Here is a 15,866-nt window from a genome sequence, read left to right as displayed (position 1 = left end):
GGTGTTACAGCATCTAAGAGAATAGTATCATTTGATCATAAATGTCACCTGTAATACTGGAGGGAAAAAAAAGAGACGTGAGGTTTATTGTTAAGGATGTTTCAAGTTTGCCCCAAGGTTGCATCAACATGATTAATGTCTCCTCCTCACATCTGCAGCTTCCACAGACTTCCAGAACTCTTAGGAGTTCTAGTGCAGAGCCAGATTCTGGGAGAGGCCTCTGAGCAAGTGCACATACCTGTGAGCAGGAACCCACAAGGCTCCTTGAAATGACAGAAGCCAATTTCCACTGTGCTATGCAGCACTTGCAAACTGTTGTTTCGCTCAGACATGCCAAAACAATGCCATAAAACTCTGCAAACACGAAGGAGTAACATACCCAACTGTGCAAACAAGATAGCTGACAGCCCTAAAACACAAACCAAGGCACTGTTTGCCAGGGACAGACAAAAGATTTCAGATGCACACATCCACAGTCCAAAAACAAAATTAGGTAGGCTGTTGTTTCGCTTCCCAGCAGCAGGGCTGAAGCCTCTAGGTGCTAACAATACAAGGAGTGTTACATAAGGCTCTGCACTTATTTTTAGAAGCACATTACAAAATTAAGGACTGCACTGGAGTCTGTTGCAGAGCCACAGACAGATACATCAATGTGCTTGAAGAATGATCGCTCCGTTTCATAGAATGGTTTGGGGCGGAAGGGACCTTAAAGGTCCTCCAGTTCCAGCCCCCTGCCATGGCCAGGGACACCTCCCACTAGCCCAGGTTGCTCAAGGCCTCATCCAACCTGGCCTTGAACACCTCCACAACTTCCCTGGGCAACCTGTGCCAGTGTCTCACCACCCTCATACTCAAGAGCTTCTTCCTCAGCTCCAGTCTAACCCTGCTCTCCCTCAGCTCCAGTCTAACCCTGCTCTCCCTCAGCTCCAAACCATTCCCCCTTGTCCTGTCTCCAGACAGCCCCAGGAAGAGTCCCTCTGCAGCCTTCCTGTATGATCCCTTCAGCTATGGGAAGTCAGCTCTAAGGTCCCCCTGGAGTCTTCTCCAGGCTGAACACCCCCAGCTCCCTCAGCCTATCCTCACAGCAGAGATGCTCCAACCCTTGGATCATCTTTGTGGTCCTCCTCTGGACTCACTCCAACAGTTCCATGCCCTTCTGATGATGGGGACACCAGCCGGAGCATGTGGCTTTGTTTGTGAGCGTGGTGCAAATACAGAGGGCCCGATCCAGCCGGTCCCCCCAGGGGGAGCTGAGACAAACTGACACAGCGGTTTGCGAGGAGGTGACCGCGGCCACAGGTGAGCCACACGGCCTGCAACTGCAGAGCCAGCAGCTATTTATTGAGAGGTTTGTACACGCTTTACTTCTCCTTCCCACAGCCTCCCAAGCCTCAAACCCACTGTTTTGTCTTCTTCTAACAGCCAGCTTTTTCCCCAAGTGCTCTTCCCATCCGCTTCAGGGACACTGCAATTTGTTATCTCCACACTCCCATCCTTTCTCACACGGTTCTGAGGCACAGCAACCAATGTGGCCCATCACTTATCACCCTCTGGCACACAGATGTGAAGGCCAGCTAAACATCCCATTACTGCTCCCTTGGGTTCCCACAGGAGCAGAAGAGTAGGTTTGACTCTCTCCTGCTAATCCCCCAAAATACTGAACCATCTAAGACTAAGAAAGTCAATCTGCATTCATTAGCAGATGCACAACCCAAACCCACAAACACACTGCTGATCATAAATGCATATTCTTTTCTATCAGCAGAACCAATACAAACTACTTCCTTACAGGTTTGTTCTTTTGTTTCTCAACACTCCTCCTACACCATGGTAACCCTCAACTTCCTTCTTTTCTACATCTCTTCGTGACTCTCTCCCTGCCTCGCTCCTGGATAAAGAAAGTTGGGGTGCAGAAGGCTGCAGGAGCTCACACTCTGTCTGACCAGCTGCCATCCTACACAATACAGACTAGATCTGTCCTGGCTATCTCTTTTCCAAGGGAGTGCTGTAATTTTGGACTTCTTTCCTCTACTTAAGTATCATTTTATGAGGTTGGTAGGATCACAATTTGAGACTTCATTCCTCTGATTTAAATCTCCAGATACAAATGAAGTGAAATGCGTAACTTGTTAACTCAAAAGCTGGCTTACTCCTGTAGGCTTGACATGTTTCATGTATTTATCCATACCCATAGATACACACACTCACTGAGGGGCAGGGCAGACCAACCACATCATCTGATCATTCACACCTCCTGAGAAAAAGTCAATCAAAACTTCCTAGTTGCTTACTTTCTTCAAACGCTGCTAAATACTGCAGAACAAACTCAGCAAACAAAACTCTGCACTAAGCTCTGCTCTCCTCTCACCAGCTCTGATTTTTAGCACTCCTCTCCTTTTTACTGCTTTAAAAAACCCCAACCAACTACAGCTAGCTTCAATGTCATGCATCACACTGCTCTTCAAAACAACCCAACCTGAATTTATCAATACTGCTTCCCCTCCTCCTTGTACACTCAGACATAAAGCACTCCACTAAGTGCACCCTCAGATTCTGCTACCACTGTTTATTCACTTGCAGCCTCCATTACTGCTCTTTAGGTTCTCTGCTGAGTACAGTAGCAGTGTGGCCTGTGGACGATGCTTAGCCTGCCAAGTTTTAAGACACACCTCACAAAATGTTTCTGTTTTAAAAACTCAGGTATTTACCAGTATAGAAAATGTCCAGAAGTTGCACACTAGTATGGAATTCACCAGGTTGGAAGAGAACTTTGAGATCATCCAGTTCAACCTATCACCCAACACCATCTCATCAACTAAACCATGGCACTGAGTGTCACCGCCAATCCTTTCTTGAACACCTCCAGGAATGGTGACTCCACCACCTCCTTGGGCAACACATTCAATGGCTAATACTCTTTCTGTGAAGAACTTTCTTCCTCACATCCAGCCTAAACTTCCCCTGGCACAGCTTGAGACTGTGTCCTCTTGTTCTGGTGCTGGCTGCCTGGGAGAAGAGACCAACTCCCTCCTGGCTACAACCTCCCTTCAGGGAGTTGGAGAGAGCAAGAAGGTCTCCCCTGAGCCTCCTCTTCTCCAGGCTAAACAACCCCAGCTCCCTCAGCCTCTCCTCACAGGGCTGTGCTCCAAACCCCTCCCCAGCTTTGTTGCCCTTCTCTGGACACCTTCCAGCATCTTAACATCTTTCCTAAACTGAGAAGCCCAGAACTGGACACAGGACTCAAGGTGTGGCCTAACCAGTGCTGAGCACAGGGCAGAATGACTTCCCTGTTCCTGCTGGCCACACTGACCACATCCTGATGCAGGCCAGGATGCCATTGGCCCTCCTGGCTGTCTGGGCACACTGCAGGCTCATGTTCAGCCTACCATCAACCAGCACCCCTAGGTCCCTCTCTACCTGGCTGCTCTCAGCCACTCTGACCCCAGCCTGTAGCACTGCCTGGGGTTGTTGTGGCCAATGTGCAGAACCTGGCACTTGGATGTGTTCAGTCTCCTGCCCTTGGACTCTGTCCATCTGTCCAGCCTGGCAAGGTCCCTCTGCAGAGCTCTCCTACCCTCTAACAGATCAACTCCTGCCCCCAGCTTGGTGTCATCTGCAAATTTACTGATGATGGACTCAATGCCCTCCTCCAGATCATCAATAAAGATATTGAACATGGGGCCCAGCACTGATCCCTGGGGCACACCACTAGTGCCTGGCTGCCAGCCGGATGTGGCACCATTCACCACTACTCTCTGGGCCAGTTCCTAAGCCAGCACAGAGTTAAGACACAGACACATGCTGCAGTTAAGGGGCAGCTAAAGATGCCTGCAATCACTCCTAAGTGCCAACAGGACCCACACTTGGTCATTCCAGTTCTCAACACCTGCTGAGCTGTTGCCATAAAAGCAAATTCAGTCTACCAGCATATTTATGACAAAAAGGTGGCCTGAAATTGAATCTACAGTTAGGGGCCTAAAAAAGCCCCTGCCAGATGTAAAGATCACAGGATCACAACTAGTATCAACAGTCTGAACATTCCTAGCTAAAGCCTTATGAAAGTATTATGTGCCATGAAGTATATACTTCTGGTAGTCACAATACACATCCAGTTGAGATGAGGAAAGCTCAGAGAGATGAGCCACAACATAACATGTTTTTATCTATCTACCTGGACTTCCATGACCCAGGGAGAAAACCAAATCATGTGTTTAGTGCCCAAAAGAGATCATCCTGAAAGGGTCAAATACTTTCCTATCCTAATAATAATAGAAACCCCCTCCACATCACAATAGCACAGGAACTTGAGTTTACTTTAACTTTTTAACACAAAAATGCTCAGGGGGGTGGAGCACCTCTGCTACAAGGACAGGCTGAGGGAGCTCGGGGTGTTCAGCCTGGAGAAGAGAAGGCTCCAGGGAGACCTAAGAGCAGCCTGCCAGTACCTGAAGGAAGCCTACAGGAAGGATGGAGAGAGACTGTTTGCAAAGGCCTGCAGGGACAGGAGCAGGGACAATGGCTTCAAACCAGAGCAGAGCAGATTGAGATTGGGTATCAGGAAGAAGTTCTTCATTTAGAGGGTGGTGGAACACTGGAACAGGTTGCCCAGGGAGGTGGGTGAGGCTCCTGCCCTGGATGTATTCAAGGTGAGGCTTGACAGAGCTCTGGGCAAGCCGATCTAGTTGGGAATGTCCCTGCTGACTGTGGGGAGTTTGGAATGGATGAGCTTTGGAGGTCCCTTCTAGCCCAGACCATTCTATGATTCTATAAAATGAGACAGAACCATAGAATTGTTTTGGTTGAAATGGTTTGGTGAGAGACTGACACAGGTTGCCCAGGGAGGTGGTGGAAGCCTCATCCCTGGTGGTTTTGAAGGCCAGGCTGGATGTGGCTGTGAGCAACCTGCTGTAGTGTGAGGTGTCCCTGCCCATGGCAGAAGGGTTGGAACTGGATGAACCTCGAGGTCCCTTCCAACCCTGACAATTCTGTGATTGTATGAATCAAATCTAACCATCGAATCCATCAACCTAACACTACCAGAGCCATTAAACCATGTATAAAGCTGAGCTTAACTTACTAGAAATGTCCATCCACATTCAGTAAGCAAGCCAACAAATGAGTATTTCGACATAAGGAACCTTTCTACTTCATGCTGATGTTTTCCACATGCTGCAAAGGCCACAAGAGTGAAGCATCACTAAGGGTATTGATGCTGCAACACATGAACCAAATCTCTCATGTAAAAAGATGTCTTACTGCAGAGTTGTGCAGGTGGATGCAACACTGCTCACCCTCTCCTCAGTTTTTCAGAACTTGACACAATGTACAGCTCTGTCATTTCTGTGTTTTCCTTAAGCCTTTCAGATTTCTGCTTCTCCACATTACAAAGTCTGGAACATCTTCTTTTCTACTTTTTTTTTTTTTAGCCTACTTAGTTGTTACCCAGAGAGGTTGTGGAGTCTCCTCCTCTGGAGACTTTCAAGACCCATCTGGATATGTTCCTGTGTGACCTGTGCTGGATTCTATGGTCCTGCTCTGGCAGGGAGTTGATCTCAAAGATCTCCAGAGGTCCCTTCCAACCTCTAACATCCTATGATCCTATGATATTTGCTCTACAGTTATTTTCCTGTTTTACAGGTCCCTCCCAACCCTAACTGGCTCCATGTCCCAGTGGAGGCCAGGGACAAGCAGAGTCCCTCCGGGATCAGTCCTGGGACCAGGCTTGTTCAACATCTTTGTGGGTGCCATGGACAGTGGCACTGAGTGCACCCTCAGCAAGTTTGCTGATGACAGCAAGCTGTGTGGTGCAGCAGACAGCTGGAGGGAAGGGATCCATCCAGAGGGACCTGGACAGGCTGGAGAGGTGGGCACAAGCCAACCTCAGGAGGTTCAACAAGAGCAAGTGCAGGGTCCTGCAGCTGGGTGGAGGCAATCCCAGGCACAAATCCAGGCTGGGCAGGGACTGGCTGGAAAGCAGCCCTGAGGAGAGAGACTTGGGGGTGCTGGGGGAGGAGAAGCTCAACATGAGCTCTCAGTGTGCACTTGCAGCCCGCAAAGCCAATCAGATCCTGGGCTGCATCAGGAGAAGTGTGGCCAGCAGGGCAAGGGAGGTGATTCTCCCCCTCTGCTCAGCTCTGCTGAGACCCCACCTGGAGTACTGCCTCCAGTTCTGGAGCCCCTATGACAAGAGGGGCTGGAAGGTGTCCAGAGAAGGGCCCCAAGGATGAGCAGAGGGCTGGAGCTGCTCTGCTATGAGGACAGACTGAGGGAGTTGTGGCTGTTCAGTCTGGAGAAGAGAAGGCTCCCAGGTGACCTAATTGTGGCCTTCCAGTATCTGAAGGAGGCTATAGGAAGGCTGGGGAGGGACTGCTCAGGATCTCAGGTAGTGATAGGACTAGGGGGAATGGAATGAGCCTGGAGGTGGGGAGATTCAGGCTGGAGGTGAGGAGGAAGTTCTTCCCCATGAGAGTGGTGAAGCCCTGGAATGGGTTGTCCAGGGAGGTGGTTGAGGTCCCATCCCTGGAGGTGTTTAAGCCCAGGCTGGCTGAGGCTCTGGCCAGGCTGATCTAGTGTGGGGTGTCCCTGCCCATGGCAGGGGGGTTGGAACTAGCTGATCCTTGTGGTCCCTTCCAACCCTGACTGATACTATGATAACATCCTGTGATCCTATGATATTTGCTTGAAGGGTATTTTCCTGTTTTACACTTGCAATAAGTACTTTATCAGTAGTGAATGGTGAGTATATACCTGAACAAGTCCTCTAGACAGCAGAGCAACAGTAAGAAGCTTGGCACCTCTTTCTTCCATCACTGTAATTCTCTGGTGACACTTCCTTTGTAAGAAGAGTTTTCACAATTCAAACACAACAAAAGCATTGAAAATAGTTACAAAGAATAGTCAGGGTGGTGGAACACTGTAACAGGTTGCCCAGGGGAGTGCTTGAGGCTCCTTCCCTGGAGATGTCCTCACCTAGGCCCTGGGCAACCTGATCTAGTTGGGGAGGTCGCTGCTGGCTGTGGGGGGGTTGGACTGGATGACCTTTGGAGGTCCCTTCTGGCGTGGCCCATGGTGTGACTCTATAAACCATGCAAGGCAAGTTTTAGGAGGCTGAAAGAGGAATACTACTATTTCAAGTGAAGCTTGAAGAAAAAACTCATGCAGTCATACAGACTGCATGACAAGTCCACTGCCACAACCACTGGCTACTGATTTTTCACTCAGATGGGCATCTTCCTGAAATCCTTGAACAGGACAGCAAACAGATGAGAGGAGCACTGTGCTATGAAGGCAGCCTCAGAAAATCTTGCTTGCCAAGAAGTTGCCTACAAATCTGACCATTAAGAGTTTATGATTTAAACTAGTTGGTGGTTGTTTAAATGTAGTCAGTTATACTGCCTTTGGGGTTTTTTTTGGTGCCTGGAAACTCCTCGCTCTTTATTTTAAACACAGAGATATTTGGAGTGCAATGGAAATGCTGCAGATACAAAATTCTGAGGCATGTAAGAATGAACAACACAACTACCACCTACTGAATTTGATACAAGAGCATTTTGGGGTACTTAACATTGCTTTCTCTAACTATGTTGTCTGCCAGTTCCACAGGAGCCTTGATCCATGCACGTGTGACACGGGAAAGCATTATCCTCTGACTACAGGGCCACAGCTTGCTATATATTGGTTAAATCACTTATCCATCACCTCAATAGGGAACTCAGAATGACAGAAAGCGTGCTCCAACTCATGCTCATGATCAATCCATTGGATTACTGTCTGCTCAGAGAGAATAATGCAAATCAGGAAGGATGGAGACTGCTTACAAAGGCCTGCAGGGACAGGAGCAGGGGCAATGGCTTCAAACTGGAGAAGGGCAGATTGAGATTGGATGTTAGGAACAAGTTCTGCACCATGAGGGTGGTGGAACACTGGAACAGGTTGCCCAGGGAGGTCATTGGGGCCCCTTCCCTGGAGATATTCAAGGTGAGGCTCAACTTGGCCCTGGGCAACTTGATCTAATTGAGGATGCCCCTGCTCACAGCAGGGAGGCTGGGCCAAGTGACTTTAGGAGGTCCCTTCCAGCCTGGACCATTCTATGATTCTAGGATTTTACTTCCCACAATTACAAAAGCATCTTATACTACTTTTTGTGTTAAGTAAACCATATATTTTTATAAATAACCGGACCACAGCCAACTAGATTCAACCATCACTGATCTCAAATGAATAAAAGAGAGGACACTGAAAGTGCTTCAGAGGTTCATGAAGCTACTCATCGCAACAAAAAAGAATTGCGAGCAACAGGATGTAAAGGATGATGCTGAAAAAATATTGCCCCAAAATTAACCCAAATCAAAACAGGAGGAAACAATGGTTTACCAGCTAATGAGTTTCTCATGGATGGCAGCTCAACAGAGAGGGATGTGTCTGGAAAAAAGTCTCAGTTCTAATCAAGTTTTAAACTACCAGCAAAATCTAAAAGGAATTCTCCTGGGAAATGCAGAGAATTTGGACATTCAACACCTCAGCAGCACCAAGAGTGGCAGAGCAAGCATGGCAAGGGGCAAACAAAGTAATGCACGCTTTCCTCTAATGCTACTGATAACCAACATTGTCTCCAGATATGATAACTGGGGGGGGCTGGAGGAACGAGGAGGGAGTAGGGGTGCTTGGTAACCTCTTTCGCCAAGGATGCTTTACACCTTGAGCCTGGAGAAGAGGAGGCTCAGGGGAGACCTTCTTGCTCTCTACAACTGCCTGAAGGGAGGTTGTAGCCAGGTGGGGATTCATCACTTCTCCCAGGCAACCAGCACCAGAACAAGAGGACACAGTCTCAAGCTGTGTCAGGGGAAGTTTAGGCTGGAGGTGAGGAGAAAGTTCTTCACAGAGAGAGTTGTTAGCTGTTGGAATGTGCTGTCCAGGGAGGTGGTGGAGTCACCATCCCTGGAGGTGCTCAAAGAGTGACTGGACGTGGCACTTGGAGCCATGGTTTAGTTGTCAGGAGGTGCTGAGTGACAGGTTGGACTTGATGATCTCTGAGGTCTTTTCCAACCTTATTGATTCTATGACTGGGGACTGCTGCACAACCAGATGAGCTGAGCTAGTACTCACAAATAGTGAACTTTCAGCAGAGCATTGTAATTTAAAGATAAAGCAGCAAATCAGAAGCAATCTGAACATTTCACAGGTTTGGAATTTGTTGTTCTGTTTGGGGTTTGGTGGTTTTTTTTCTCCCCTGATATAAACACAAAGCTTTTCAATCATATGTAAAAACATCTCTAACTGATTAGCACAGACCGTATTTGATATCCACACAACTTCTCCAGAACCAAAATAATTCCATAAGGACAACTTGAAACATCCTCCTGTGCAATAATGTCATTTGACACAATTCTTCCTACGCTGTTAGAACATTCAATGAAAGCACAGCGAGCTGTCAACAGGGAGCAGCCACTCTGAAATCTCTCAGGCAGGAAGTCAACCATCAGCACACGAGGGGGGGGGTGGGGGTTAAATCAGGGAGATTACCACAAACTTTCAGTTTGACCCTCCAGGGTGAGGAGACCAATGCAACACACATACACACAAACACAAACTCAAGACACACATGCAAAAAGCACACTTGGAAATTAAAATTCTTTTAATTAAGTAAGAAAAAAAAATGCCAACTCTGTTCAGGGAACTCAGCAGGCACAGGTTGCTTTGACTTGCTGGGGGAATGGATACAAGCTAGAGGAGGGCAGATTGAGGTTAGGTGCCAGGAAGAAGTTGTTCCCCATGAGGGTGGTGAGAGCCTGGCACAGGTTGCCCAGGGAGGTGGTGGAAGCCTCATGCCTGGAGGTTTAGAAGGCCAGGCTGGATGTGGGTCTGGGCAACCCGATCTAGTGGAAAGCATCCCTGGCCATGGCAGGAGGGTTGGAACTGGATGATCATGGAGGTCCCACCCAACCCTCACATTTCTGTCTGCTCAGCAGGATAAATTTCAAGGAAAAATATTAGCAGGTTTCTGTTGCATGTTTACACACTTTGAAAATTGATTTATACCTCAAAAGCAAAGTTAATCTACCTTGAACTTTTCCCCTCTTGACGACAAGCGCTGTCATTCCTGAACTGGGCACTGTATGAATAATACTTCAGTTCAAATGATAGACTGTGTCACTTAGCAATCATTTAAATACCTGTGGGACTGCACTTCTGCATAAACTTGCAGAGAGCTTTCCACTTAAGCTAACATTTTGAAACACAACAAGCATGGCCAAGTATTGGTTTAGTTGATTAGGTGGTGTTGGATGATAGGTTGGACACGGTGATCTTGAGGGTCTCTTCCAACCTGGTCTGGTCTATTCTATTCTGCCAAGAACTAAGTATTGTTAAAATGCAAGCGTTTTTAAGCACACTTTAAACAAAATCAGTAACTCTGTATTCAGGCACAGGATAGCTTTAAGGGAAGCTACAATAATCATGTTTCTTTTAAAGTCCAATACAGTGGTGACTTAGTTTAGAACAAAAGTCTGTACTTGGCAGTCTAGGTGCACCCATCTATACTACCTCACCATAATAAAAATTCAAAGCTTCCCTATCAAGTCACAAAGCCAAGCAACAAATCCCTCTCTTAAATCAACTGTGGTATACTTCTGTGCTCTGGTCACTGGAGTCGACAACGAGAAGGAGGTGCAAGGGATTTTCGAATAGGCAGCCAGGGCAGGAGGCTGCTTTAAAGCTATGATGTGGTTGCAGTTTTGTAGTTACCACACTACAGACCCTTCCACCAAGGCAAAAAGGAATAAAACTTTTCCTCAAGCTGCTGCAGAGGTTAAAAATGCCATAATGTTTCTCATTTCCAAGCTAAACTCTCAGCTTTCTGAGAGCTACCACTCCACTGGGGGCACACACAACTTTCACAGGAAGGGAGGTACTGACCAAGCTTTTTCAGGTGCAAGCAGCCACGCCTGGGAGCAGGTTTTAGCACCAAGCTCCAGGACATGTTGACTGCCCTATTTCCCCCCCTCCCCCCCACTGAAAACCAATTCTTTCTCAGGAGATGCTTTTAAAGAAAATTCACATCATTTGCTAAATGAATTCCAGGGATTTATTTTTTTCAGTTCTTAGCCAAGGGCTTCTGCTTTCGCTCATTGATGGAACTGTCACACAAGTGGGTTACAATAACAATGACTACTGTAACAGCAATATTAAGCTTCCAGAGGAGACGTGTAGACAAGGTTTATCTACCCCTACTCTCTCAGCTTTATCAACAGCTTCCTGAAAGTGAAACGGAAACATACTTGCAAGTCAAAGTCAGTCAGCTGGTGATTGCAAGCATTCAAATCCCTCCCTAAAACCAGCAGCAGTCAGCACCTTGACATTTAGTGTAGCAGCTGAATTCTCAACATAAACAATAGTGGAAGTTGCAGGTGGGGGAGAGGGGAAGTAAATTTAACAGGCATTGGAAGAATGCTTTTAAGATTGTAAGTCTTCCAAAAACCCCAAGCTGGATCTTGCAAGTTGTGTTGTAGTCACAAGCCAGTGTAAGAGAACTCGAAGTACATCAACACACGCTAACAAACACAACAGTTCTTCCAGACCCAAGCCAAGATGCCTTTGCAATATAAACCTAAGCAATTAGTTGGTTCCTGCAGGTTTTTACAGGTCTCAGCAAGCTGAAACACATCCAAGCTTCCAGAAACGTGAAGTTTTGTGACAGCAGGTTTGATCACCTTAATACTCCCTCCAGCCAGCTGAAGGCTTAAGACTAGCTGCCAGGTTGCCAGTCACCAGCACCAGATGTTACAGCCCTGCAACAGCGCAGCAATGTCTCCTTCATACACCCAAGTCACCCACGGACACACACACACAAGGAGGAGCAGCAAAAAGTTCTTCTCTCCCCGTGGAGATAAAACAGTGCAAAGTTGGGAACAAGTTTCTCCAGGATAAAAGAGAGTTGCAGCAAAAATGACAAGGTGCTTGTGCTAAGATGTGGATTGGCAGCACGAGCAGGATGCTATTCTCTCGTCCTACAAAACCTCCACAACACTGCTACCTGTAGCCTGGCCAAAAAAAAACAACACACCCCAAAACCCCTCAAAAGAAAAACAACCAAAACAAAACCCAACAAAACCAACAAAGCCCACCACCAACAAAAATAAAAGCAAACAAAACAAACCCTAACAACAACAAAACCAAAACCCAACAAGCGAAACAAACCCCAAACCCACCCCCGAACAGAAACGGTGGTACCTGCGATACCTGTCAGCAAATACTTGCTTCCATCAAGAGCACACAGATACACTAACTGCAAGGTAAACGCTGCCTTTTGCATCCTTCCCCACCGCTCCAGGTTCCCTCTCGCCTACCTCACATGTCACCCAGTGTCACCTCCCCCTCAGCCCGCACCCGCACGCTCCCCACCGGGGCCAGCTCCATGCCAGCGCTTCCAGCCGCAGCCCCAGCGGGCAGGGGAAGGCCGTCTCCCAGCTCCGGGGCGGGGAAGCGCTCGGGAAAGCGCTCGGGTCGGTTTCAAGTTTGTTTCAGGCAACACCAGAACCTGTTTACACGCCACCTTAATCGCCACCAGGAGGAGAGTGGAAAAGACGCAGGCGATAAAAAATAACATTTTTTTTTTTTCGCAAGAAAAGCAGCCAGCAGAACCCCTGCCTCGCCCCCTTTCTTACCCCCGGGCCTGCCCGGGGGCCGGCAGAGCAGGCCGCGGAGGCCACACCGGCGAAAAGCGCGGCCCGGCGTCGCCCGGGAACGGGCCCGGCCGATCCCCCGGCCGTAGGTGGCAGGTTTCGCTGCCCCGGTGCCGGGCCGGGGGGAAGCCGGCGGGCGGAGGCCGGGAGGCTGCGCACCCCCACCGCAGCCGGGAGCCGGGCTCGGCGAGAGGCCGGGGGAGGACTGGAAGCGGTGAAGGCGGCGGCCGCTAGGCCCGGGGCCGAGACAGGGCGAGCGGCGAGGCGGCGGCGGGAAGGAGCCGTCCCGGGCGGGCCGAACGGGCCGCGGGGCGAGCTGCCAGCGGCTGCCGCCAAGGATGCGGGGCCCAGGTACGGCCGGGCCGCGGCCTCGGCCGGCCCCGGAGCGGCGCCTGGCCGCCGCCGCCGCCTACGGCCGCGGAGAACGGCGGGGAGCGGCGGGCCAGGTCGGGCCTGCGGCTGCGCTCCCGGCTTGAGCGCCGCGCGTCCCCCCCGCTCCCCCTCGGAGACAAAAGCAAACGGAAACCCGGCGGGACGGCCCAGGGCCCGCAGGGCCCCGCCGCGGGCCGCGCCGCCGCCCGGCCCTCCCTCATCGGCCCGCGGCCGGGACGACGGCAGGGCCCAGGACGGCGGCGGAGGCCGGGGAGGGGTCGGCCGGGGCCGGACTCACCGCATGAATTTTCTTGTCCCGCGGATCCAAGATGGCTGAGTATCCAGCACGGAGGATGCTGGGGGAGCAACCTTTACCCTCTGACCCGGCCGCCGCTGCCGCCGCCGTGACCCCCGCCGCCGCTCGGCCCCGCAGCCGGCGCTAAGGGGCGGGGGCAAGCGCCGCCGCACGGCCCGACGCGACGCGGAGCGCGGCGGGTCGGCCCAACCGGCAGCCTGCGGAAGGCCTGAGCGGGGACGACGGCGAGGAAGAGGAAGGAGCGAGGAGGCTCGCTCGGCTGCGCTCCCTCCGCCTCCCGCGGGAGACGCGGCCCAACGCTTGGGGCCGCGCGGGGCCGCCGGGGCTGGCCGCGCTCCGAGGGCCTGAGGCGGCCGGCGGCGCCGGCCCCGGCCCAAGGGCTGCTGGCCGGGGGTGCGGGTGCCGGCCCAAGGGCTGCGAGGGGAGAGAGCAGGCCGGGTTCGCCGGGCCAGGCCGGACCTGACGGGGGATGCGGAGGCCAGCAGGGTGCGGGGGCAGCGGTGCGCCCCAGCTCCCCTCAGCCTGCGGAGGCAAGAGCCTGAAGGGATAGTGGCGGGGCGGGGAGGGGGAGCTGTGGAGACCTACCCCGGGCGGCTGTGCTCCGCAGGGAAGCGCCCCGAGCACCGGAGGGACTATGCCATCACCTGCGGCCCCGACCTGTCAGCTCTCCCTGAGTGCGGCAAGAACGGCCAGGCCTTGGTGTGAGCAGGGAATCTAGGTCAGGAATTAACCTCCTGATTAGATGCATGGTGTGAAAGTTGGCATTTTTGCTGTCAGTGAGATAGCAGGGGGCAGCCAGGCCCTGCTTTCACACAATCAGCCAGGTTGGAAGAGACCTCTCAGATCATCAAATCCAACTGATCACCCAGCCCTAACTAATCAATCAAACCATGGCACCAAGTGCCACATCCAGACTTTTCTTAAACACCTCCAGGGACACTGACCCCACCACCTCCCTGGGCAGCACATTCCGATGGCCAATCTCTCTTGCTGGGAAGAACTTTCTCCTCACATCCAGCCTAAACTTCCCCTGGCACAGCTTGAGACTGTGTCCTCTTGTTCTGGTGCTGATTGCCTGGGAGAAGAGACCAACCCCCACCTGGCTACAGCCTCCCTTCAGGGAGTTGTAGAGAGCAAGAAGGTCTCCCCTGAGCCTCCTCTTCTCCAGGCTAAGCAACCCCAGCTCCCTCAGCCTCTCCTCACAGGGCTGTGCTCCAGACCCCTCCCCAGCTTTGTTGCCCTTCTCTGGACACCTTCCAGCATCTCAACATCTTTCTTAAGCTGAAGGGCCCAGAACTGGACACAGGACTCGGTGTGTCCTAACCAGGGCTGAGTACAACACTTTGTACCTTACTGAAAGTGGAAAAATTATCACCAAGATGACACACTTGAGTTGCTTCCTTATTTATCAGACCTCAAAGCATGTATACCAATGGCTCAAGCACAGCAGATGCAGATGCACAAAACACTCCTCATTCATATAATCCCTTTTCAAGTCAACCAGACTACCAGTAGTACAAAAGCTGAGTGTGCAGAAGCATTTACAGGATCAAGGCCAGCATTATTTGTGAGCTGCCTTCTCCACTCAGTCATCAAGTAAAACAACGCCATGTCTACCCTAATTTTGCTACCAAATCATAATAAAGTTCCAAACTGCAAACAGCTGAGTGTGTAACACTTTGCCAGAAACAGTGGCTACGTCGCAGGGGGGCTGCTCTTCAGGTTAGCTCAAACAAACAAGTATTCAGTAGGTTACACAGCACTAACGGTTTGTAGGAGTGTTAGAACTATAGGTGATCTGATTCTCAACATAGCCATGGTTTGAAGATCAAAATGGTCTGGGTTGGAAGGGACCTCCAAAGGTCATCCAGCCCAACCCCCTCTGCAGTCAGCAGGGACATCCTCAACTAGATCAGGCTGCCCAGAGCCCTGCCCAGCCTCACCTTGAATATCTCTATGGAAGGGCAGCAACCTGTTCCAGTGTTCCACCACCCTCAGAGTGAAGAAGCTGTTCCTAACATCCAATCTAAATCTGCTCTGCTCTACTTTGAAGCCATTGCCCCTGCTTCTGTCCCTGCAGGCCTTTGCAAACAGTCTCTCTCCATCCTTCTTGTAGCCCCTTTCAGGTCCTGGCAGGCTGCTCTTAGGTCTCCCAGGAGCCTTCTCTTCTCCAGGCTGAACACCCCCAGCTCCCTCAGCCTGTTCTTGTAGCAGAGGTGCTCCAACCCCCTGATCATTTTCATGGCTCTCCTCTGGACCCTCTCCATCAGCTCCACGTCCTTCCTATACTGAGGGCTCCAGAGCTGGATACAGTACTCCAGGTGAGGTCTTCCCAGAGCAGAGCACAGTGGCAGAATCACCTCTCTGGATCTGCTGGCCACACATCTTTGGATGCACCCTGGGCTGCCATTGGCATAAAAGAACACACATTCATCTGAGCCGGGAGGAGAGTTTCTTAATGGCACCACCTTTTCCTGCAGCATAATTGCATGCTCAGT

General features: G+C 50.8%; 1 protein-coding gene across 2 annotated transcripts in view; it reads right to left on the bottom strand.

Moving 5' to 3' along the window:
* CNOT2 (CCR4-NOT transcription complex subunit 2) overlaps positions 1–13,454 on the bottom strand; it is a 128,651-nt gene extending 115,197 nt beyond the window's left edge. For both annotated transcript variants that reach the window (XM_068167445.1, XM_068167444.1), the window contains exon 1: positions 13,351–13,454. The gene's annotated coding sequence lies outside the window, so the exon portion shown is untranslated. The remainder of the gene's footprint in view (positions 1–13,350) is intronic.
* Between the last annotated feature and the right edge of the window lie 2,412 nt (positions 13,455–15,866).

The sequence above is a fragment of the Melanerpes formicivorus genome, unplaced genomic scaffold (assembly GCF_026170545.1).
Source record: "Melanerpes formicivorus ecotype bairdi unplaced genomic scaffold, bMelFor1.0.p_v2 SCAF_117, whole genome shotgun sequence".
NCBI classification, from domain to species: domain Eukaryota; kingdom Metazoa; phylum Chordata; class Aves; order Piciformes; family Picidae; genus Melanerpes; species Melanerpes formicivorus.
Note: the sequence above shows the minus strand (reverse complement) of the source record. Positions and strands in the feature narration are given on the sequence as shown.